General features: G+C 38.0%; 1 protein-coding gene across 3 annotated transcripts in view; it reads right to left on the bottom strand.

The window, feature by feature from the left end:
- LOC132752196 (uncharacterized) overlaps positions 1-25711 on the bottom strand; it is a gene marked incomplete at its 3' end in the record, with an annotated part of 34912 nt that extends 9201 nt beyond the window's left edge. The window contains 1 exon segment of one of the 3 annotated variants that reach the window (XM_060742503.1): positions 25527-25711. 3 annotated transcript variants of the gene reach the window in all.
- Between the last annotated feature and the right edge of the window lie 1586 nt (positions 25712-27297).

Here is a 27297-nt window from a genome sequence, read left to right as displayed (position 1 = left end):
ACTCATACGTATTACGTGTCTTTGGTACTTCTGTCTCTGTCCATAATTCTTTTAGTGCTTGCCTGGGACCTCTAACAGTTCTTCCATATAGAAGTTCAAATGGTGAGAACCCTGTACTTGACTGAGAGACTTCTCTGTATGCAAAGAGAACCGCAGACAAATGTCTATCCCAATCCTTAGGTCTTTCTTGGCACATTTTCTTCAACATGCTTTTTAAAATACCATTCATTCTCTCACAAAGACCATTACATTTTGGATTGTAAGGGGTAGTAAACAACTGTTTCAGTGATACAAGTCTACAAACTTCTTCCATAAGTTGTGACGTGAACTGACTACCCCTATCACTAAGTATTTCCGATGGGAAACCTACTCTTGCAAAAATATCTAACAATGCTTCAGCTATATTTTCAGTCTCAATTCTTGGTAAAGCAACAGCTTCTGGGTAACGTGTAGCATAATCAACTACAGTTATTATGTACCTACTTCCTTTTTCCGATACAGGCGTTATTGGCCCTATCAAATCAACCGCAATTCTCTGGAACGGAGTATTAATAATAGGCATTTCACCTAAAGGAGCTTTCTGAAGTCTACCCCTGGGCACCGTCTTCAGACAAATGTCACAGGAACGACAAAATCTAGTAATATCACTAGAAATACCTGGCCAGTGAAAACTAGACTGTATCCTGTCTAAAGTCTTGCGTACAGACAAATGCCCACCCACTATAGATTCATGAGCTAATGACATAACTCTTTTGTGATATTTACTAGGAACAACTATTTGTCTTGTTTCAGACTTCAAGTCACCTTTCACCGTCTCAAATATTCTATACAACACATCTTTTTCTACTTCATATCTAAATTTATTACCACTTTTTGTTTTCATGACCTTATTTTCCCTAGCATACTGCCACAAACGCTGTAACGTATTGTCATTTGATTGTTCTTTCTTAAGAACATCTACCGTAATTTCATTATCTTCGACCTTTGGAACTTTAAGAGGTTTCATTGCTTTCTTCTCTTTTTCCACCTGTGCTCTAGTAACAACAGCAGCTATGTTTGTTACTTCTCGGCTAACCCACTTCTCATTTGGCTTATCAAGTACACCCTGAATATTGCCCAAGACTAAGTCACAAATTGCTGACTCTAAAACCATAGCTTCTATTTTACCCTTATAATAAGGTGTATCAATGTCTATTTTTGCCAAATGTACCAACCTGGCCCGACCATCTATTGCTATCATGACACAATTTTTATTCAACATTTGATCTTCTTCGACCAACTTCTTTCTTACTACTGCTAACTCGCAACCAGTGTATCTTAGAACTTTCACCTCTTGATTACCAACATATCCTACTTTCAGATCCAATTGACGTTCACCTTCTAATGATTCAATTGTACAACTACTTGTTATGACAGGCACAGAATTACCATTGACTAATTTAAGTTTCCCCTCTTCAATACAACCAGCATAAGAACTTGTTGGAGAAATTGGCATACATAACCCCGATACTTTGTGTTGTGCTTGCCCGATACGATTGTTGTGCTTGTGGTATTTTTAGTTTCAACTTTTCGGCATTTTCCTCTTGGGTGGTTCCAATATTCCTACTTGAATAATGTTGAATCACCCTTAGGATATGTTGCCTGCTTTTTAAATTTGTCTTTTGACGTCTTATCTGTGATACGCAGGCTTCATAACCTCTGATCCCCCTTCAAAATTCCATTTTATTTAGTTCCGCCCATTGTTTTCTCGTTTAGGGCACACGCTTTTTATTACTTGGGGACCATACGCCGCTTTTCATGGAATGGCACGGAAGTGTCACATTGAAGGTTCCATGATAACCGCCGTATGAACACATCTGCGGATGTTTCTAAATTCAAAATTTAACTATTTCACGTTTAAATGTTGAATTCTGCTTAAGCCGGTGCTAGGGGGCGTGGACGGTAACTTGCACTTTCCAGTACCGTCCATGAACAGGCTCAATCAAACCGAGCCTGCAACATTTTCAATTTTGCCGTGTTGGGCTTTCTTTAGGGATTCTATATTTATCTATTTTATGATAACATCCGTGTTATTTGTGCCGTGTGGCGGCTGTAAAAAGTCTCCCCGTACATTTAATCAATGATGTTATATTTTCGATCCTTGAAGATCGTTCAGCACGACATTATTGTTGTGCTTGTGGTATTTTTAGTTTCAACTTTTCGGCATTTTCCTCTTGGGTGGTTCCAATATTCCTACTTGAATAATGTTGAATCACCCTTAGGATATGTTGCCTGCTTTTTAAATTTGTCTTTTGACGTCTTATCTGTGATACGCAGGCTTCATAACCTCTGATCCCCCTTCAAAATTCCATTTTATTTAGTTCCGCCCATTGTTTTCTCGTTTAGGGCACACGCTTTTTATTACTTGGGGACCATACGCCGCTTTTCATGGAATGGCACGGAAGTGTCACATTGAAGGTTCCATGATAACCGCCGTATGAACACATCTGCGGATGTTTCTAAATTCAAAATTTAACTATTTCACGTTTAAATGTTGAATTCTGCTTAAGCCGGTGCTAGGGGGCGTGGACGGTAACTTGCACTTTCCAGTACCGTCCATGAACAGGCTCAATCAAACCGAGCCTGCAACATTTTCAATTTTGCCGTGTTGGGCTTTCTTTAGGGATTCTATATTTATCTATTTTCTTATCATCTGATCTACCATCACGTCTATTTTCTACAGGCCTACTACGCCAGTTCCTTGGTGAAGAATCCCGATTCGTTTTAAAGTAATTTCTATTTTGCTCTCCATATGACATTGCAGCAGCCCCATATCTTTACTTAATCTGATCTCGACAATCTCTGGCCACATGACCCTCTCTATTACATATAAAGCATGTTACTTTTCTATTTTCTCTGTGATAGTGCTGTATTGGTTTCGATAGATAACCTTGATTAAGGCGTATTGGTGATTTATTTGAAAAATTGGCAACTTTTGAGCTTTTACTATTTGTAATTGTACCGCCATGAGCCTCTAAGTATTGTTCAGCCAAAGAGATGACATCTCTACGATCCTTTGACTTTCGTTCCTTAAGAAAAAGAGCTAGCTCTGTTGAACAAACTTTGACAAATTGCTCTCTAATAATAAGATCTTTCAATTTATCTACTGTATCCGCAGCGTCGGCATTTCTGTCCATCTACTAAAGTACCTATCTATGCGAGCCATAAAATTGGTTTACAGTCTCTCCGGCTTACTCTCTCTAAATTTTGTTCTGAAACAATCTTCTGTTAATTGGTATCTTTTCAAAACTGCTGTTTTTAATTCTTGATAGTCTGATGCTTGCTCAGGAGGCATACTAGTGTAAACTTCAAGACCTTTCCCCGTTAATAAAGAACTTAAGCTTATTGCCCATGTATCTTCTTTCCATCCTTGACTGATAGAGAATCTTTCAAAACGCTCTATATAAGCATCAATGTCATCTTTTGACTCTTCAAATTTAGGCAATCTTGGCCTCAAAGCGGTGCTAGGTGGGGTATCAAGGCGATCTCCAGCCTCGATTTTTAACTTCATTAATTCTATTTCTTGCTCTTTCATTTTCATCTCTACTTCAGCTTGAAATAAACGTTTCTTTTCCTCACGTTCGGCTTCTTTTTCTAGACGCTCGGCCTCAAATCGCCGTCGCTCTTCCTCACGTTCAGCTTCTTTTGCTTTACGCTCGGCCTCAAATCGCCGTTTATCTTCTTCACGTCTAATATTTCTCTCTTCTCTATCAAGATATTCTGATTCTTTCTTTTGAACATAATCACGTAACTCCCCGTCCTTCAACCCAAGCCTCTCTCCCAATGATACCCATTTATCATAATCCATAATTGCTTAATAATGGATTTTTATTAAAAAAATAATAAACTTTTACGAAACCCGTAAAGTAAACACTTTAATTATTACTCAACAAAATGGTGTACCTCTGTAGCACCCACAATTGTTTTTCCAAGTCTAATCTCAATATAGCATGGCACCAACCGGGCACCGGCAATGAACTTGTATCAACAGTAACAACCAGGGCACCGATAATAATCTTCCTGTAGTGTTTAACAACTATGTAAACTTTAAGAAAACAACCAACTGAGCACCGGCAGCAAAAACTATCTATTCAACTATTACATGCACGTTTATGAATAATCACCCACTGGTCACCCGTTATAAACTTTTATCAGTTACTGATGTTTATCACTTCAACAAATTATAAGTTTTATCTTTATCATCGATATAAACTTATTAACACAATGATTCAAACTATCAAATATGAAAAACAAGATCAACAAGGAAAGGCGGCGTTCAATGAACGCAACCCCCATATGACCCAGCAACAAGAACCAATGGCAAGGAGCCCAGGTGGACCCCAAACATAAAAAGGACAGGGCAACGACACGTTAATCATTAAATGATAAATAATTTGTAAATGATTAGGAATTCAAAGAAAATAATAATAGGCCCACAAAGGGGAAGGGGACAGGAGACCGGGGGAAGGGGGGGGGGGTTAATCAAAGAAATAAAAACTAGAGGCAATGGGGAAGATACTTACCGTAGACGAGAAAACAACAAGGGACACAAGCAAAAGTGTCACCAAACAGTATGAAACAACATAGACATACATCTGAGGAACACAGTGGGGCGCCGCCTTGGAACGGTCAGCAGCATAATAATGACTGCTGGGGAGTTTAAACCGGTTAATGGTGCACCAAACCTCGCTCTTAGCCCCACCATGTTCCTATAAACGAGACAGTGTAAATAAAATGAATCCCCGCCAAGTGAAATTCTAACAGTTGTCATGGTTACAAAAGGTTAAATAAGTAAAACACTAAAATGATCATGTAGAAACATATAAAAGTAAACCCAATGACCATAACAAAAGTACTCAATGTCCTAAAGGAAGACAGAGCAACAAGAAAATCACCTACAAGGGCCCGACGAAGCAAGGCAGAAGACGAACATTAAGACAATTGAGTCCCAAAGGGCTTTACGAACTATCCATCATAGAGTCTCCCACTTGGTCCGTCAGATGCAATCAAAAGAGGAAAGCGTAGTGTCCAACTGTAAAAGGGTTGAACACTAAACATGCAGTATGTCTTAAAATAGTAGGGTCATAACCTCTTTTAATAAAACGTTTAATGATTTTAGTAAAAACAGCAGAAAACAAATGTCTCCCGAAAACCACTTTATTCTATCAACGTATAAACAGTATTCAACAAAGGGTGCTCTCCTGTTAAAATGCAATAAATTCTTCAGTTTACAACTTTAAACACAGACCGTCACCGCTTCTCAACTATAATTTTGATAGTGGAAAATTTTTTTTTATATAATTTCATCGGTGGTTTTGTATTTGGTATCTTATAGTAAGCCTTAGAGTGTTGAAAATTTTTTTCAGGGTTGTAGTAGGGGTCCAGGGGCAGATAGGGGTGGGGTGTCCAAACACTGATACTGCCACCTGTGTATTGTACAGAGGGTTTCTTGTATATAAAACTACCTGCAGGTTTATCGATTTTCGCCTAACAGCCTTTACACTGCAGTATTTTACCAACAGATCGTAAATGATTTAAAGTTTAACAAAAATTTTATCAAAATTTAACAAACAATATTTTGCCAGGAAAAATTCCAACTTAAAGAGAATATCCCGGACGAGCCCCCAAATTGTCAGGAGAAATGTCTGCCTTGATGTTATTTAATCTTAGGAAAGATTTAGCAATAAATACTAGAACCAATTTCCAAGATAGGGGGGCTGGGCAGCACCGCCTGACATAAAATTGAAATATTCTCAGTTGGAAAACTAGCATGTAATTGTTTAGTTAACACTATTTTTTTAGGTATTTCTAACTTTTTCTATCTCAAATCAATATATACATTTAAATAACAACCTCTGACTATTATTTACACCCAAAACACAGAACTCTGATCATTATTTGCACCCAAAACAAACACACATCATTTATCCGCCACAAAAATCTTTCCACGTATACGTCTTTTATACGAAACAAAACAAGACACCTGGCGAGCCCAAGCTCTAAACAACTTATGATTAACAAAACAATAAAATCACCACAAAATGAAGAACACAAAAATGAATATTTTTACAACTCTAAGATACAGTATAAACCGCAAACATTCATCCAACAATATTAACTTCACACAATCTAATCAGCATCAGTAAACAACTTAAACTAAAGCACCAAATATTTACATATATCCTCAAAACAAAGCAGCAACTAGTATAATCTTGACAAATGAATACCAAACATTCAACCAATATCTTCACAAATAGATATAACTCAACAACCTAAACAACTAATTACAACCAATAAACCCTGATCAATTAAGATCACCACAATTATATTCAACCAACTTCAACAACCAACAAAATTCCCTTCAAAACAACAAAATTCTCTTCTCAATAAAATAAATAAACCCTACACACTATCAGCGTGTCTCTCCTAACTGATGTAAAATCTCTCTCAAAACGCGCATATTTGCTAGCTTAAACGATCTGACCTTTAAACTTTAAATTAATGAAATTGCAAAAAACATTTCTAATTTATTTGTGGATTCTGCTTTCGCTACTTTCAAAAATAAAACAAATAAAAAGAATCATTTAAAACAACCAAATAATAAACCCTGGTACGGGCCTTCATGTAGCAAAGCTCGTCGATTATATCATATTGCACGAAAAAAGTATAACCGTAGCTATGTGACCTAAATAAACATTTACTAAACAAAGCAAGTAAACATTATAAGTGCACTATAAATTCATTCGTCCGTAAACATAAATTTATGAATGAACGTAAACTAAGGGATAAACACTTAAAGCAACCGAAAGATTATTGGCGAATATTGAAGAATTTTAATACACGGTGATAGGGCGATTACCACAACTTTTCCGCGCAACGTCAAAATACCATCCTTCTGACCGAGACACCGTATATTTCTGGACAAAATATTAATGGCGGGATAAACAAATTCCAGGATATAGCTTACAAAATATCTTACTGCTGGACATTGCAAGATTATTCCAATTGTTTAAGTATTCCATCGAATTTTTGAGACAATTTATCGTTAATCTAGCACAATACAATTCACAAACAAGAATGTCGAACGACACATATACCCCCCTTTCTAGCCATTGACTCACATAATTGGTAATTTTATTAAAGAAACTTGCCAAAAATGGGTACATGGAAGTGTTCAATTATGGAAAAACCAACGGAAACCATTTTGACATTTAATGCCCATGTGACATTGACCTTTGACCTAATGACCCCTAAATCAATAGAGGTCATCTAATACTTATGACCAATAACTAGGTGAGTTATGAAGACTTTGTGATGAATACTTTTCAAGATAATCAGCGGAAACCATTTTGACATTTAAGGCCCCTGTGACCTTTACCTTTGACCTAGTGACCCCAAAATCAATAGGGGTCATCGTCTAGTGATGACCAATCACTATGTGAAATATCAAGACTTTGTGATGAATATTTTTTAAGATAATCAGCGGAAACAATTTTCACATTTTAAAGTTCCTGTGACCTTGACCTTTGACCTAGTGACCCCAAAATCAATAGGGGTCATCTACTAGTGATGACCAATCACTATGTGAAATATGAAAACTTTGTGATATATACTTTTCAAGATAATCAGCGGAAACCATTTTGACATTTAAGGCCCCTGTGACCTTGACATTTGACCTAGTGACCCCAAAATCAATAGGAGTCATCTACTAGTTATGACTAATCACCATGTGAAATATGAAGACTTTGTGATGAATTCTTTTTAAGATAATCAGCAGAAATTATTTTCACATTTTAAGGTCCCTTTGACCTTGACCTTTGACCTAGTGACCCCAAAATCAATAGGGGTCATCTACTAGTTATGACCAATCACTGTGTGAAATATGAAGACTTTGTGATACATACTTTTTAAGATAATCAGTGGAAACCATTTTGACATTTAAGGTCCCTGTGACCTTGACCTTTGACCTAGTGACCCCAAAATCAATAGGGGTCATCTACTAGTTATGACTAATAATTATGTGAAATATGAAGACTTTGTGATGAATACTTTTGAAGATAATCAGCGGAAACCATTTTGACATTTAAAGCCCCTGTGACCTTGACCATTGACCTAGTGACCCCAAAATCAATAGGGGTCATCTACTAGTTATGACCAATCACTGTGTGAAATATGAAGAATTTGTGATACATACTTTTCAAGATAATCAGCGGAAACCATTTTGACATTTAAGGCCCCTGTGACCTTGACCTTTGACCTAGTGACCCAAAATCAATAGGGGTCATCTACTAGTGATGACCAATCACTGTGTGAAATATGAAGACTTTGTGATACATACTTTTTAAGATAATCAGCGGAAACCATTTTGACATTTAAGGTCCCTGTGACCTTGACCTTTAACCTAGTGACCCCAAAATCAATAGGGGTCATCTACTAGTTATGACCAATCACTGTGTGAAATATGAAGACTTTGTGATACATACTTTTTTAAGATAATCAGCTGAAACCATTTTGACATTTAAGGTCCCTGTGACCTTGACCTTTGACCTAGTGACCCCAAAATCAATAGGGGTCATCTACTAGTGATGACCAATCACTGTGTGAAATATGAAGACTTTGTGATACATACTTTTTAAGATAATCAGCGGAAACCATTTTGACATTTAAGGTCCCTGTGACCTTGACCTTTGACCTAGTGACCCCAAAATCAATAGGGGTCATCTACTAGTTATGACCAATCACTATGTAAAATATGAAGACTTTGTGATATATACTTTTCAAGATAATCAGCGGAAACCATGTGGTCTACCGACGGACAGACCGACAGACCGACGGACGGACCGACAGACAGACAGACAGACAGACCGACATTAGCAAAACAATATACCCCTCTTCTTCGAAGGGGGGCATAAAAAACACATACTTCGAAGAAATAGTGTTTACAAAAGATCGTGTGTACCTAAACATGACTCCTACTTGTCACAAAAACATGTGTTATAACGACGATGTCTTTGTTCTATGACCTAACGAGCTCGTATATTTATTATGGTTAACCCTAAGTTCAAGTTCCATACAAAATTGTGTGTTTCTATCGTAAATTTCAGGGAATATATGTTGAAAAAAGGCCTACTGACCCGAATATTGGAGCACCGTACAACACTGAATTCAAACACCGCGTTCTTTTTCCGTTAGACCGATAAATACTGGCCACCTTCTTCTTTTGAATTATGCAATCTTCATACAAATATGTTTCATTTGATGAAAGATTGTTTACTTGCTGTTACGTTATGTTGCTGTTATCATATGTTATGGAAAATTTCAGAAGGTCTAATCTGTGTTAATACTACATTATTTACCAGTTATAGATAAGTGCAATGATATCTATATATAGATACTGTAAGGATGTCTTTTCCTTTTCGAACTTATTCAAACTGATAAACCCCACATGGAAAGATTGAAGTTCTTGGCAGACTATACCATCTAACAACATCGAGAAAAAAAAGGAATGAAATATTTTTTAATGGGAATTTCTTATTGCATACTAATTTGATAAAGTTGCAAAAGTCATAACATAAATTTTTATGGTGTAGGTTTTGCAGGAACCGGGCAATAATTCCATAATCTTTTAGTCATGGTCTTCAAGGTGCTGTTTTAAACAACCTTATACGAAAGTTTAATTTCATACATGTGGTGCATTAAGCACATCGTTCTGAAATACAGGGAAGGTGCTGATCAATTAGCGTACTGCCGATACAAGAAGACTTAGTTGGGTGCTCTCCAGTTGCTGCAGTATCTTCTAGAAGTATATGCAGCTTTGCAAATTTCGCACGTTGCTTTGGCTTGTTCAGACATAGGTTTGAACGTCTTCTTTTTCTGAAAGCAAACATTAATATAAAAAATAAACGGTGCTAAAAAAACAGAAAAATGCGGTGATTTTAAGGAGGAATAATGCGGTGCCCTAATCTTATGATTGACAAAGTTGTGCGGTGCCTTAAAATACACACGTGGAAACATAAAAATCGTACCAAATATACAAAAAACGGGTTATTTATGTATTGTAACTTGTTCATACGACAACAATGTACATATTTATATTGTATTTTGGCCAGTTATATGAACTGAACGGACTAGAAATACGTTATATTTCGTAATCAAAGCAAGATTTTTTTCAGTATGCCCTAAATGTTTTCACTATCCTGACTTAATTAATGAAGCATTTTGCATGTAGTAAGGATAAATAAGTTTCAAATTAAATGGCACATTCGATGAAAAAGAAAAAATGATGATTTTACCTTGTTTTGAGCAAATTATCTGCTGTTTTCGTCTCGGTTACAGACTTGCTGTCCATTTTGTACCACAGAAATATACGGTGTCTCGGACAGAAGTAAGATATTTTGACGTTGCGCGGAAAAGTTGTGGTAATCGCCCTATCACCGTGTAATATAGATACACACGATAAAATGCCCGATATCCAAGATCTGTATGACCATTTTCGAAAAATTAATTACGATGAAAGTCATAATGAAGATTCATTCATAAATCAAGACCAAAGTGCACAATATGATACCGAATGTTTAAACTGCCCAATCACTACCATAGAAATAAATAAGGTTATAAATAAATGTAAGAACTCAAAGGCATCATCCCCCCAAGATAATATTATCAATGAATATATAAAATGTACAAAATACTTAATGCTTCCAATTTATTGTTTATTTTTTAACATGATCTTTAACTCAGGAATTATACCCGATACTTGGCTTATTGGGACCATTAAACCTATCTATAAAAAGAAAGGCTCACCTTTAAACCCAGAAAATTTTAGGCCAATAACTATTTTAAGCTGTCTAGGTAAAATCTTCACTGCTATACTTAATGAGAGAATGTCTACCTTTTTAGAAAGAAATAATATATTAAAAGAGAACCAAGCTGGTTTCAGGGCAAATTACTCAACAACAGATCATATTTTTACACTTAAATTTTTAATAGATGTTTTAAAATCTCAGAAAAAGAAATTGTTTTGCGCATTCATAGACTTTTCTTTAGCCTTTGATAAAATATGGAGGACTGGCCTCTGGGGCAAATTAATTAAGAATGGGATCGATGGAAAATTTTATAACATTATTTTAAACATGTATTCAGGTATTAAATCATGTATTTCTGTAAACGATATTACATCCCCATTTTTTATAAGTAACTGTGGGGTACGCCAAGGGGAAAATTTGTCTCCAGCGTTATTCTCTATTTATCTAAACGACCTAGAATCGCATCTTGGTTTAACCAATGATGGCATTATAATTGAACAACAAAATATTCAAGCTGACCTTTACCTTAAACTATTTGTGTTACTATATGCGGATGATACTATAATTGTAAGTGATAGTCCTGAATCATTACAAAAATTATTGAACGACTTTTACGAATATTGCTCTAAATGGAAACTTACAATAAATAAAAGTAAAACCAAAATAATAATATTTGGATCGAATAAACCCGGTAATTTCCGCTTCCTTCTTAACAACGAACCAATTGAAATAATAAAGGAATATAAATACTTAGGAGTACTTTTCTCATCTTCTGGAAGTTTTCTTAATGCTAGAAAATATTTAGTAAATCAAGCAAATAAAGCAATGCATATACTTTATTCAAAAATATTTAATCTTGATATCCCAATTGATTTACAGTTGAAATTATTTGACCAAACTATTGTTCCTATACTTACTTTTAACTGCGAAGTTTGGGGATTCGAAAATCTAGATTTAATTGAAACGGAACAAAATAACTTCCTAAGAACTATTACTAGAAGCAAAAAAAGTACACCATTATATATGCTATACGGAGAGCTTGGGCGCTATCCAATGGACATAGTCATTAAATCGAGGATGGTAAATTATTGGTGTAAATTAGTTATGGGTAACAGAAATAAAATTTCTAAAGTATGTTATGATATAATGCTCAATTCTAACACAAGTTTTAAATGGTCACAGTGTATAAAACAAATTTTAAATAATACAGGTAACACATACATATGGGAAAACCAAATGAATATCAATCTTAAAAATTTCAGTATGACAATAAAACGTACATTAATTGACCAATTCTTGCAAACCTGGAATAGTTCACTTACAGGTTCTTCTAAAGGACTGACATACCAATCATTCAAATCCGATAATAATTTCGAACAGTACCTCATTGCATTACCTAATAATCTTTTTTTTTTTTTTTTTTTTTTATTATTATTATTTCCCTCGTCATGGGTATGTGGGGGTCGAGGGCATCCCCCTCCATACCTTACAAAGATTTTATTTATCATATTATATATACACATGTATCAAATATTTGTTGATTTAGTAACAATTATTGATTATTGTCATTGAGTATTAATCACAACTTCACATTTCCACAATAATATATACAAATGTACATACACAAAATAATATACAAACAAAATCACAAGGGAAATAAAAGAAGAGAAAAAAAGGAAAGGTAGCTCATAGATTGAACAGAGAAAACATTATGTTGTTGTTTCTTATACTCAAACTTTTAACAAAAAGCAATGGCTGTATATTAATAAATTATAAATTTACATTACTCTAAAAAGAATTAAATGATTTTTTGAACAATTGTCCAATTCATTATGTTATCTTTTGTATTTGTTGCACATGCATCAATAATTGAAGAAGCTAATTTAAAACTTCTAATTAATCCATCTATATTTGGTAAAATATTTTTTCTCCTACATAAATAAACATATTTCTTTATCTCTAGACATAGGATATTGTACTTTGACTGGCTCTTTTTTGTATTACCTAATATAAAAGTTTTACAATCAATATCAAATAAAGCATCATGATTCCTAACAATTTTAATAATTTCTGTAATCAATATTTTGACAAATGAGCATTCCCAAAATAGGTGTAACAATGTTTCATGTTCTGATTTACAAAAAGTACACATACTTGTAACAGATAAATTCATTTTCAAAAGAAGATAATTAGTAGCTAATATTCTATGTGTTAGTCTTGTCTGAAACCATTGCAAGTAAGAATCATTGGTAATGTCAAAAACCCAACTATGTATTTTATTCCAGTCAGATTGACTTAATTGAAAGCAAGTGTTCCATTTAGTCTGACAAGTTGGAATATCATCATTTTTTATGTATATATTGTACATGTCTGATGTACCTTTAACAAAAAGTAGTATAGGCTTTAAATAACAACATATAATGGGAGAATAGGAAGCAATTTCATAATTTTCACATAACTTTAAACTTAATACACTTCTGTATTTCTTGACAGCACTTGTAATTAATTCATAGTAAATGAAGTTTACTTTAATGCCTAATCTTGCTTCCAATTCATTCCTTTCAAGGAAAATACCATTCACATTCATAATATCTTTGATAAACCTTATACCTTTATCATACCATGTTTTTATAAAAATAGGTTTTCTATCCATCAAAATATATTGGTTATAGAACAGAGGCATTTCTAACATTTCCATAGAAATAATCGGTGTTTTTTCTACAAATTCTACATAAGCACCTAAAACATCTTTCCAAAATGAATTTTTCAAAATATTAAATATATATGCCGTATATAACTTTCCACAATTAAATAGCTTCCTAATATCTAAAAAGTTTTCTAAAATAGTGTAACATTTATCACATTCAGATGATACAATTCTTCTTAACCATGAAAGTTTTAAACTTTTCATGTAAGCACATACATCAATCATTTTTAGACCACCATTTACATATTCTTTCACCAATACAGAAGATTTAATCTTTGGTGTACCTTGCCACACAAAATCATAAAACATATTACTTATTTCCTTTAACATCTGAGAATTTGGATTTGGAAGTGATATAAACAAGTTAGTTAATAAAGGAAGTAACAGTGACTTTACAACAGTTATTCTACCAATAGGTGTTAAAGCCCTTCTTTTCCAACACTGGATATATTTTTTGATATTTTCAATTTTTGCAGTATAATTCAAAGTTATCATTTTTTCTAAATCAACGTGAAAGTTGATACCAAGTATTCTAAATGATGTACTACCCCAAATTAATTTCCACCTAGTTTTTATTGATCTAGTGCTATAGTTTAAAGAGCCAATCCATATAACATGTGTTTTTTCAAAGTTAACTCTTACCTAATAATCTTAGATTGACCTTTTTTCACTTAAGAACAGGTAACCACAGGCTCCCTATAGAAACAGGCAGGTGGAGGCAGTCTTTTGTCCCACATGCTGAACGAAAGTGCCAACACTGTCAACTAAACGATTTGGGAGACGAGTTTCATTATATTCTCAAATGTCCTTTTTTCCTAGCTTCTAGGAAACGTTATATAAAACCGTACTATTTCAATAGGCCCAATATGCTTAAATTTTCACAACTTATGTCTTCTAAGTCTACCAAGGAACTTAAAAATATCGCCCTTTTCTCAAGAGAAATAATGACTTTATTTAAAAGATAGTCCAAATAAACATAATACAAGTGGTCCAATAAGTTAACCTTTCCCTTTCGTTTCGAGAAAGGTCGGCTGTAAATTGGACAAAATTCTCCGCATAATAGTTCCAAGTAAAATATTTTACTCTACTTCTACTAAACACGTGCGCAACAATAATTATATATTTGATAATAAATAGTATAACATCCTAAGCTCGAAATTCAAATTGCATTAATAAACATACCAGTTAGTTTAATAATCCTTTTTTGCAATATCCTTTTTGTTTTGTTTTCTTCCCGATGCACTTAACCTTGTTAAAAAAAAATAATCTGTCAATAACAATGAAATGTCACGAAAATTCATGGAAACCGTGCCTAACTATAGTAAATAAAAATTCCCACGGTATCTGTTTACATTTACTATAGGTTTGACTGCATTTTTGATGACCATCATTTGCCGTATTTGTTGTATTTTTATTTGTCACTATTGTTTTTTTTTGTTTTTGTTTTTTTTGTTTTGTTGTTATTTTTTTCACATTAGACAAAGAACATGAACATTGTTGTTAAATGTATTTATTATTCTGTCCCCGCAACATTATGCTCATTTACCTTAAATTGAAAACTAGCTAACTAATATATGATCTAACCCACATAATGTAATATTTTAGATAAATCGTCATGTTGTTACCATGTTTGTAACCTGATTTACCAATAAAGAGTATTGTATTGTATTGTATTGTATTGTATTGTATTGTATAACATGTATACATACAGCGACTGGTTTATTCTGCTTAAGCCGGTGCTAGGGGGCGTGGACGGTAACTTGCAATTTCCATTACCGTTCATGAACAGGCTCAATCAAACCGAGCCTGCAACATTTTATAATTTTGCCGTGTTGGGCTTTCTTTAGGGATTCTGTTTTTCACTATTTTAAACATGATATTTACACTCTATTTAAAACAATATATCACTGTAGGGAAATATCAACTCGTTGTAAGATACATATCTACATATAAACTTCATGATTATTCTGACAAAGGTCATATGCATATTATGCTGTGCAAAAATATAGAACATTTGAGTGCTTTCTTGATACTGATACAGAAATATAATATTAATATCATAATTGATTTTTCTTTCAGTTTTGTCTTCCTTACTGCGTCCAGTATCTAGTAAGTCGAGCTTCTCCAACATCATAACGAAAAAAAATCTCTTTTTGCCAAAATTTCATAATATTTTCGCGATGAGTTAGTTAAAAATAGGTGTGGTATATTTATATTCATGGAAAAAAGATTTCAATGTCACCAAAATGATGCAAAATAATGTATTCTCTGCCTTCTCAACATGCCTTAAATTCCCTAGAATGCTGCCATGGCAATATAGATTTTCAATTTTTTTCGGAGAGCTACGCCCCTGACATTTAACTAAAAATGCAAATATTAGAAATGCACTTACAATGACTAAATATAATGAAAAAAATCTAAAAATCTACAAAACAACATTTTTTTCTTCAAATTTATACGACAGGCCATGTTTAAACATGGAAAAACGCGATTTTTGGTAATTTTCATTTTCTGTTAACCCATTACGCGATATACACGCCTTTTAACGCCTTTTTCAACCCCCTTCCCCCATTTTTGTTGTCTAAAATTCTGAAAAAAATGCCTTATTTAGGCCCCAAACACTTGTTTTTGTTTTAAAAAAGTGACCACTTTATCGGCACGACCCCCAACCAAAAGATACATCAGGGGGTTGCCAGAAGGGGGGAGTCCCCCTCATCGCCAAGAAAATTTTGGAATTATGAGAGGCTAAAAATGACCCCAGATTGATCCTAAGGTAATGTGTAACCAATGCTGAAAAGCATTTGACGCTATGTCAATCCATTGAGAAGTTGCAGCACTTTGAAATCAATTTTGATGGAAAAAATCAACGTCAATGTCCCCTCGTTGCCATGGTAACAGAAAATTTAAGCCTGAGCATGTTGTTGCAAAGGCAATGGTCCAGTTAACATTTTTTGATAATTATTGAAGCAGTTTTTATAGTATTATAGCAATTGGAACTTGTAACGGGCGACTTTTCAATGAAAACAGCCATTTTGCACAAAATGCTCATGAAGTAATGGGTTAAGGGTGATATTGTCAGCCTTGTTTGTTTTCACTAAGTTGGTCCAAAATGAAAGTAGACCAACAATCATAACTGCATTTAACGGTGAACCATTTGCAATTACACTTCCGGGTATGATCTTCCGGGTCTATGTTTTCGGGACTATTATAAACAAAAATAAAAATGATGCCAATAAGAATATTTACCTTGAATGTGCTAAATTTCGGAAGACAAAGTAAAATTTGTTAAATAAAGTTATATACACGTTAAAATTTTCATGAATGGCAAAATGCAGTTTAAAGTCTGATTCAGTGTAGAGGAATGCTATTATTATATATAGGAGGGGCTCCAAAAACGATACATTGATCGGAAGTAACGGATGCTAGTAATTTCAAGACATTTTATAGCCTTGCAATCCACTATGCCAGTGGCGTACCTACCGATACGCCAATACGCACAGGCGTATAAAAAGAAGAGAGTTTCGAAAAAATGAAATATCAAAAATGAAATTAATAATTTGGGCGTACATTGATCAACATATTCATAGCTGCCAATTGATTCTATAGTTATGCTTAGGATGTTCTCTTATTCGAATATGCGTTAACAATCAAGAAATCAATTATAAGAAAAGGGAGTAAGCACATATGAGCAAACTAAAATAAAACAATTGCTTGGGTATATCAACGGGAAGCCATGTTAGAGAGAATTATTCTATTGTTGTGTCAGTCTCGAGTCCGAGAAATCAGTGTTTTTAAGGCGGTATGGTTTGAATTATCTTTAAAATTTCAGTTTATACCACCCTATGCGAAAGATGAGACTTTTTAACTCAGAAAACAAAATATTAGGCCTTTCAACAAAAACTAGGAGTGACGTACAGAATGTAAAAATATGATATAAACAATTTCTTTGGAATTTTCTCTTTTTTTTTCAGATTGAGTTATAAGCTGTAAAGAATCAATGTTATAATGCTAATAAACCTTGCCAAAATCGAAATAATGATAAGAAATTGTCCAATATATTACAATAATTTTTTCACAAGAATAAAAATTAGTGAAAACTAGACATAATTTATTTCATTTTTTACATCTAGATCTATATGAAAATTAAGATATTGTTTGCAACTTGGAGTTTGCAGCCAAATGGAAGGGAGTTGGCTGTATGGAATTTACCTTGTAGCTATAAGTCAGTATATTATTTGTTAATTTAGTAACATTCGTTCATCTTATATTCATTTCAAATTGCGTAGAATAGTTTAGGCCCTATGAATCACATCTTTGCCAGCATCTATCGTTACAAACCGGACTCAACCTCTGTTTGAAATATGACCGTAAAAATGAATACATGTATTTACAATATATATCACTACAGAAAGATGTTTCTACTGTATTATTTTATTGTGTATAGAAATAAAAATACTTCTGCAAACAATGACATATATATATTCTTTATTATACGTAGTCTCATCTATACATATTTGAAACATAGACAAAATTAATATACAACGAAAACAATGTATAGCCATATTAAACACGTCATGTACGTCCCAATTCTTTTATTTTCACCAACTTTAACGAGTTGGCGAACATCCTTTTATGTTCGTGATTTAACTTCCTGATGAAATATCTTAAATATTTCGAATGGAAACTGAAAGAGTAGAGTTGAGAATAAAAACTGTTAAAGACAATATTTATTTCTTCAACATTGACATAATACGCATTTAAAAATATGTTTAGGGACCTAAATGATCGTGCGATACTACATCTTAGGTAATAAATAAAATAACATTTCGTTACACTAAATAACTAAAGCCGTTGTGTTTGTATTAAAGCCATACAGATCATTTTAAAGCAATTTTTTCCTTGATTGTATCTCATTTAAAATTATGATGAAACAAAAGAATCATAACAAAGAAAAAACTTGTGAAACATTTTTTATTACAATAGAGAAACACCTGGCTATGTGTTGTTTTTCTAATAGTAAATAACTTTTGAACTTTTTAAAACATTGTCAATGTTAGACTTCGTGTAATTTCCCTTCCATTCAATACATGTACTTGATGTTATTTTCATTACTAAAGATAAAGACAATAGAAGTACAATTAGCTTAGATGTCCCCGAAATCCCTTATTTTAGCACATCTAGCTATGTTTTATGTATATCTCTGGCGACCCTTCGGCCAAAGACCTGCACTCGGCGTACACTCAAAATAAGCAGAGGTACGCCCCTGTATGCCATAGTTACAACTAATACTCAACATTGTTTATGAACACATTAATTTCTTAGAGAAAGACTAAAATGGAGAGGAAAACGCTTTTAGAGCATCTTAAAATAATTACTCCAAACGTGTATCGCGCGCCCCCGTCGTGATGACGGTTCAGTAATCATATCATGCGTTAATTTACATTTGTTGCGGCAGCTAGATCTATATATTGCAGATTGGCTTAAATGTCATTTTCTGAAATCTTCGATTGGCACGTGTTCTCAATTTTTAAAGATACAATAGTTAATACAGTAAAAGGGAAGTTAAAGCCAGTCCTTTTCATTATTACAAAGTTAAATACCCATGCAAGGGCATCACCCTACTATAAATCTTCAGTTTGACAAATGAATAGATAACGAAAGTTCTTACCTTGTAAATAGTAGGGTACACACCAAAAATAGATTGTGTATAGCAATACACAATTTCACAAAATGATTACACAATACGCACACTTGGCTTTTTGTAAAACGGTTAAAATTGTCTTTTTTTAATTCAAGTAAAAATTTAAAGTTCCAGAAAATGTCTATTATCCGTTGTACCAGAGAGGTTCTTAATTATTCTTAATACTCCTCGTGATTTTTTGTCACGTGATATGATTAATAAGGAAAAGAAAAACAGGGTTAAACTGCCAAGTGACTAACAGGTATTATGCAGCTGTTATTTTTTCTCCCTCCGGTAAAGGCCTCAACTTTGAAGTACAACCACCAATTAAAACTAAGACGTGTGAAGGCTACTATTTCTTGATTTCGGAAACCTTAAGTCTAGATCATGTTCTATTTTGAAAATCTTGTCGTACAGATTTTTACAGACCTCCCACAATGACAAGTGAAAGATAACCAAATTATCTCCTGATAATGGGTGTAATGAATGAAATTCCAGAACAATTAGGGCTAAAAGGTAAACATAGTAGTAAGATGCACAGGCACGAGTATCGGACCTGGGAAGAAAAAATATTACCAGACTGTTAAAAAAAACCTGTGTTCATCTTAAAAGTGTCAAAAAACCAAAAAAAAAATGTAAATAATGACCCCCTTTAAAAATATACTACAAGCTTAACTTATAGTATATTTTTAAAGGGGGTCATTATTTACATTTTTTTTTGTTTTTGTTTTTTGACACTTTTAAGATGAACACAAGTTATTTTATCAATCTGGTCATATTTTTTCTTCCCAGGTCCGATACTCGTGCCTGTGGTAAGATGGGGTAAAAATGAGGTTCGTGAAGTTAGCCGGACAGCCGGAACAGCCGGAGCAGCCGGAACTCATTTCCGTCTACTCCGGCTACTCCGGCTAGCCGGAATCCGGTTCCGGCTATACAGGCTGGCCGGAAATTATACGGTAAACCCTGTGCAAAAGACCATTGGCTAATTCCATAATGTAATGTCAAATTACTTATCACAACGTTCTCCGGCTATTACGGCTAGCCAGAAAAAAAAACAGAAATCAAGGCTACATAAGATGAAAAAAAAAAATCTGCCAGCAGATTGAACAATATAATTATTAAGTGTCGTGCATTGTCACAGGCACGAGTATCGGACCTGGGAAGAAAAAATATTACCAGACTGTTAAAAAAAACCTGTGTTCATCTTAAAAGTGTCAAAAAACCAAAAAAAAATGTAAATAATGACCTCCTTATAGTATATTTTTAAAGGGGATCATTATTTACATTTTTTTGGGGGGTTTTTTTGACACTTTTAAGATGAACACAAGTTATTTTATCAATCTGGTCATATTTTTTCTTCCTAGGTCCGATACTCGTGCCTGTGTGCATTGTGTGTCCGGGTGTCCGTGAGTATAGGTTGGTCCGTCGGGAATACTCAAGTATTTTGCCGACGGTGAGCCGAAAATCGTTCTAGACAGCTCGTATCTGGCCAATTCCGGCTGGCCCCTGTGGGGACCAGACTCAATTACGCAGAACCGCACATGTTGGGATGGTTAGGGGGTCTGACCGGGTGTCCGCTGGTATAGGTGTGTCCGTCGGGAATACTCTGGTATTTTGCCGACGGTGAGCCGAAAATCGTTCTAGACAGCTCGTATTTGGCCAATTCCGGCTGGCCCTGTGGGGACCAGACTCAATTACGCAGAACCGCACATGTTGGATGGTTAGGGGGTCTGACCGGGTGTCCGCTGGGTATAGGTGTGTCCGTCGGGAATACTCTGGTATTTTGCCGACGGTGAGCCGAAAATCGTTCTAGACAGCTCGTATCTGGCCAATTCCGGCTGGCCCCTGTGGGGACCAGACTCAATTACGCAGAACCGCACATGGTGGGATGGTTAGGGGGTCTGACCGGGTGTCCGCGGGTATAGGTGTGTCCGTCGGGAATACTCTGGTATTTTGCCGACGGTGAGCCGAAAATCGTTCTAGACAGCTCGTATCTGGCCAATCCGGCTGGCCCCTGTGGGGACCAGACTCAATTACGCAGAACCGCACATGGCGGTATGGTTAGGGGGTCTGATCGGGTGTCCGCGGGTATAGGTGTGTCCGTCAGGAATACTCTGGTATTTTGCCGACGGTGAGCCGAAAATCTTTCTAGACAGCTCGTATCTGGCCAATTCCGGCTGGCCCCTGTGGGGACCAGACTCAATTACGCAGAACCGCACATGGTGGGATGGTGAGGGGGTCTGACCGGGTGTCCGCGGGTATAGGTGTGTCCGTCAGGAATACTCTGGTATTTTGCCGACGGTGAGCCGAAAATCGTTCTATACAGCTCATATTTGGCCAATTCCGGCTGGCCCCTGTGGGGACCAGACTCAATTTCGCAGAACCGAACATGGTGGGCTGGTGACGGGGTCTGACCAGGTGTCCACGGGTATAGGTGTGTCCGTCGGGAATACTCTGGTATTTTGCCGACGGTGAGCCGAAAATCGTTCTAGACAGCTCGTATCTGGCCAATTCCGGCTGGCCCCTGCGGGAACCAGACTCAATTACGCAGAACCGCACATGGTGGGATGGTGAGGGGGTCTGACCGGGTGTCCGCGGGTATAGGTTTGTCCGTCGGGAATACTCTGGTATTTTGCCGACGGTGAGCCGAAAATCGTTCTAGACAGCTCGTATCTGGCCAATTCCGGCTGGCCCCTGTGGGGACCAGACTCAATTACGCAGAACCGCACATGGTGGGATGGTGAGGGGGTCTGACCGGGTGTCCGCTGGTATAGGTGTGTCCGTCGGGAATACTCTGGTATTTTGCCGACGGTGAGCCGAAAATCGTTCTAGACAGCTCGTATCTGGCCAATTCCGGCTGGCCCCTGTGGGGACCAGACTCAATTACGCAGAACCGCACATGTTGGGATGGTTAGGGGGTCTGACCGGGTGTCCGCTGGTATAGGTGTGTCCGTCGGGAATACTCTGGTATTTTGCCGACGGTGAGCCGAAAATCGTTCTAGACAGCTCGTATCTGGCCAATTCCGGCTGGCCCCTGTGGGGACCAGACTCAATTACGCAGAACCGCACATGTTGGGATGGTTAGGGGGTCTGACCGGGTGTCCGCGGGTATAGGTGTGTCCGTCGGGAATACTCTGGTATTTTGCCGACGGTGAGCCGAAAATCGTTCTAGACAGCTCGTATCTGGCCAAATCCGGCTGGCCCCTGTGGGGACCAGACTCAATTACGCAGAACCGCACATGGCGGGATGGTTAGGGGGTCTGACCGGGTGTCCGCGGGTATAGGTGTGTCCGTCAGGAATACTCTGGTATTTTGCCGACGGTGAGCCGAAAATCTTTCTAGACAGCTCGTATCTGGCCAATTCCGGCTGGCCCCTGTGGGGACCAGACTCAATTACGCAGAACCGCACATGGTGGGATGGTGAGGGGGTCTGACCGGGTGTCCGCGGGTATAGGTGTGTCCGTCAGGAATACTCTGGTATTTTGCCGACGGTGAGCCGAAAATCGTTCTATACAGCTCATATTTGGCCAATTCCGGCTGGCCCCTGTGGGGACCAAACTCAATTTCGCAGAACCGAACATGGTGGGATGGTGATGGGGTCTGACCGGGTGTCCGCGGGTATAGGTGTGTCACTCGGGAAAAATCTGGTATTTTGCCGACGTTGAACCGAAAATCGTTCTATACAGCTCATATTTGGCCAATTCCGGCTGGCCCCTGTGGGGACCAGACTCAATTACGCAAAAGAGCTCATGGTGGGCTGGTGACGGGGTCTGACCAGGTGTCCACGGGTATAGGTGTGTCCGTCGGGAATACTCTGGTATTTTGCCGACGGTGAGCCGAAAATCGTTCTAGACAGCTCGTATCTGGCCAATTCCGGCTGGCCCCTGTGGGACCAGACTCAATTACGCAGAACCGCACATGGTGGGATGTTAGGGGTCTGACCGGGTGGTCCGCGGGTATAGGTGTGTCCGTCGGGAATACTCTGGTATTTTGCCGACGGTGAGCCGAAAATCGTTCTAGACAGCTCGTATCTGGCCAATTCCGGCTGGCCCCTGTGGGGACCAGACTCAATTACGCAGAACCGCACATGTGGGATGGTTAGGGGTCTGACCGGGTGTCCGCGGGTATAGGTGTGTCCGTCGGGAATACTCTGGTATTTTGCCGACGGTGAGCCGAAAATCGTTCTAGACAGCTCGTATCTGGCCAATTCCGGCTGGCCCCTGTGGGGACCAGACTCAATTACGCAGAACCGCACATGGCGGGATGGTTAGGGGGTCTGACCGGGTGTCCGCGGGTATAGGTGTGTCCGTCGGGAATACTCTGGTATTTTGCCGACGGTGAGCCGAAAATCGTTCTAGACAGCTCGTATCTGGCCAATTCCGGCTGGCCCCTGTGGGGACCAGACTCAATTACGCAGAACCGCACATGGCGGGATGGTTAGGGGGTCTGACCGGGTGTCCGCGGGTATAGGTGTGTCCGTCGGGAATACTCTGGTATTTTGCCGACGGTGAGCCGAAAATCGTTCTAGACAGCTCGTATCTGGCAAATTCCGGCTGGCCCCTGTGGGGACCAGACTCAATTACGCAGAACCGCACATGGCGGGATGGTTAGGGGTCTGACCGGGTGTCCGCGGGTATAGGTGTGTCCATCGGGAATACTCTGGTATTTTGCCGACGTTGAGCCGAAAATCGTTCTAGACAGCTCGTATCTGGCCAATTCAGGCTGGCCTTGTGGGGACCAGACTCAATTACGCAGAACCGCACATGGCGGGATGGTTAGGGGGTCTGACCGGGTGTCCGCGGGTATAGGTGTGTCCGTCGGGAATACTCTGGTATTTTGCCGACGGTGAGCCGAAAATCGTTCTAGACAGCTCGTATCTGGCCAATTCCGGCTGGCCCCTGTGGGGACCAGACTCAATTACGCAGAACCGCACTTGGCGGGATGGTTAGGGGGTCTGACCGGGTGTCCGTGGGTATAGGTGTGTCCGTCGGGAATACTCGGCTATTTTGCCGACGGTGAGCCGAAAATCGTTCTAGACAGCTCGTATCTGGCCAATTCCGGCTGGCCCCTGTGGGGACCAGACTCAATTACGCAGAACCGCACATGGCAGGATGGTTAGGGGGTCTGGCCGGGTGTCCGTTTGTATAGGTGTGTCCGTCGGGAATACTCTGGTATTTTGCCGACGGTGAGCCGAAAATCGTTCTAGACAGCTCGTATCTGGCCAATTCTGGCTGGCCCCTGTGGGGACCAGACTCAATTACGCAGAACCGCACATGGCGGGGATGGTTAGGGGTCTGACCGGGTGTCCGCGGGTATAGGTGTGTCCGTCGGGAATACTCTGGTATTTTGCCGACGGTGAGCCGAAAATCGTTCTAGACAGCTCGTATCTGGCCAATTCCGGCTGGACCCTGTGGGGACCAGACTCAATTACGCAGAACCGCACATGGCGGGATGGTTAGGGGGTCTGACCGGGTGTCCGCGAGTATAGGTGTGTCCGTCGGGAATACTCTGGTATTTTGCCGACGGTGAGCCGAAAATCGTTCTAGACAGCTCGTATCTGGCCAATTCTGGCTGGCCCCTGTGGGGACCAGACTCAATTACGCAGAACTGCACATGGCGGGATGGTTAGGGGGTCTGACCGGGTGTCCGCGGGTATAGGTGTGTCCGTCGGGAATACTCTGGTATTTTGCCGACGGTGAGCCGAAAATCGTTCTAGACAGCTCGTATCTGGCCAATTCCGGCTGGCCCCTGTGGGGACCAGACTCAATTACGCAGAACCGCACATGGCGGGATGGTTAGGGGGTCTGACCGGGTGTCCGCGGGTATAGGTGTGTCCGTCGGGAATACTCTGGTATTTTGCCGACGGTTAGCCGAAAATCGTTCTAGACAGCTCGTATCTGGCCAATTCCGGCTGGCCCCTGTGGGGACCAGACTCAATTACGCAGAAGTGCACATGGCGGGATGGTTAGGGGGTCTGACCGGGTGTCCGCGGGTATAGGTGTGTCCGTCGGGAATACTCTGGTATTTTGCCGACGGTGAGCCGAAAATCGTTCTAGACAGCTCGTATCTGGTCAATTCCGGCTGGCCCCTGTGGGGACCAGACTCAATTACGCAGAACCGCACATGGCGGGATGGTTAGGGGGTCTGACCGGGTGTCCGCGGGTATAGGTGTGTCCGTCGGGAATACTCTGGTATCCTGCCTCCTTATATACTAACATTTTTTCATTACTGTAATGTTTCTACCTTTTACCATTTTTGTTTTAAATCTAAAAATTTGACCCTTATTAAATATTACCTTCCTAAAACAGGAAATAAAGACATATTTTTAGATCCTATGATCAGTTTTCCCGCATTTTTTTTCCAATTATTTGAAACGCCTAATTATTTGAAACGCGATTCTGAGCACTTATAAACTTGAAATATAGCACATAAAGATATTTAGAAGCTCAACTATCTAATATAATTTCAAATTTGATTTTTATTTGTAAAATTGATTACAAATGGTGATAATATTTACAGGGAGACAACTTCGTAAATTACATATATCAAAGCTGAGCATTACGCGTGGTTCATGATTGAATAGAGCATTCACTATGCACATACATTAAATTATATAACGATGAATCAAACAGAACAATGTTTGATGAAAGCAGGCAACTCTAGAATATTTTATATTTATATTGTCCTTGTTCAAACTGCCCGGCTATCCGCAGCAAATTATATTTCATACAGTAGACTCTCTGTTCTTAAGACCATCCCGGAATTAGGACCACCCCGCTATTTAGACCATTTAATAAAAGAACGGTATTTTCTGTTCTTTATCTCAATGGTTACATGATTCAGAATTAAGACCACCCTGTTAATCCACTTTTAAAACCACCAGATTCAGTCCCAAATTCATTATTTTAATCTTTTTTTAAACCCACTATTGAGGCTACTGATGTTAAACTCAACACCTACCTGTGATAAATCACAAATTGGTTGTTATTTTCTGTTTGAATTTTCTTTGGCATGACGGTGTTAGCAAATGTTATTGGGTTATTATATGAAATAAGGTGAGAAAGTAAATTTTTTGCGTCACTGTGGTTTAATTTTGCTTTCGGCACATTTATATGCGTAAAGAATTCATTTCTTATGATAGTTGAATTATGCACATCATATTATAATTGATATTTAAATCAGACCAAATGGAATTTTATACATTAGAATTTCTCCTTAAATAAAGCTACAGTCTCACTTACATCCCGTCAGAACCCCGGTAGACATCCGGGGTGATCCGGGAACATCCGGCATTCGAACCCGGCTGGAATAAAATATTTGATATCACCGGGGTTTTCCGGGATGATCCGGGAAGTATAGCTTTGTAGGCTTCATCCTTAGCTCTGCCGGGAACGACCGGGGTTACACCGGGGAAGCACCGTAGCTCTGCCGGCACAAACCGGGGACGATCCTGGGTATGATATAGCCGGTAGAGCTACGGTAGAGCCCCGATGAATACTGTCTGATCCCTGATGAATGCCGGCAGAGCCACGGAGGATGCCGGCAGAGCTCCGGAAGATGACGATGGAGCTAGTTTGACCCCGGTAGAGCCCCGGCAAAGCACGGTTCATTTCAAAAGAATCACGACAATTTGCGATGATTGCACTTGTTTGTATTAAAACCCTTCCCATTTCCCTTCTATCCAAGCCTTGCATAAGAATTTTTCTGAAAATCATCATCAGTTACTATTCTGGAACAATAGATATTATATTAGATAAAAATTATGTATTAAAGAAACTCCACTGAGGTTCATAAGCCTAAAAACATAAAATTTTAATTTTTCACATAGATCAACACGAGCTATTAAAACAGAAATATAAATGAAAATTAATATAACTAAGAGACATACAGAAAATACATTAAAAATCGTATGTTTGTGCTATTCTCTGTCCGATTCGAGTGAAAAGCGTTTAAACGCTTTTCAATTTTGGTTATTTTTCACTATTATAATTATTATTTTTGAAAAACGGAACGAGCTAATGATCTGAAATTTTGCACATAAGTTTTTAGTATAGATCTACATCAAA

The sequence above is a fragment of the Ruditapes philippinarum genome, unplaced genomic scaffold, assembly GCF_026571515.1.
Source record: "Ruditapes philippinarum isolate M1 unplaced genomic scaffold, ASM2657151v2 ctg7427_1_1_1_1, whole genome shotgun sequence".
Classification (NCBI taxonomy): Eukaryota; Metazoa; Mollusca; class Bivalvia; order Venerida; family Veneridae; genus Ruditapes; species Ruditapes philippinarum.
The sequence above is the reverse complement of the archived record's forward strand: the minus strand, read 5'-3'. Positions and strand labels throughout refer to the sequence as shown.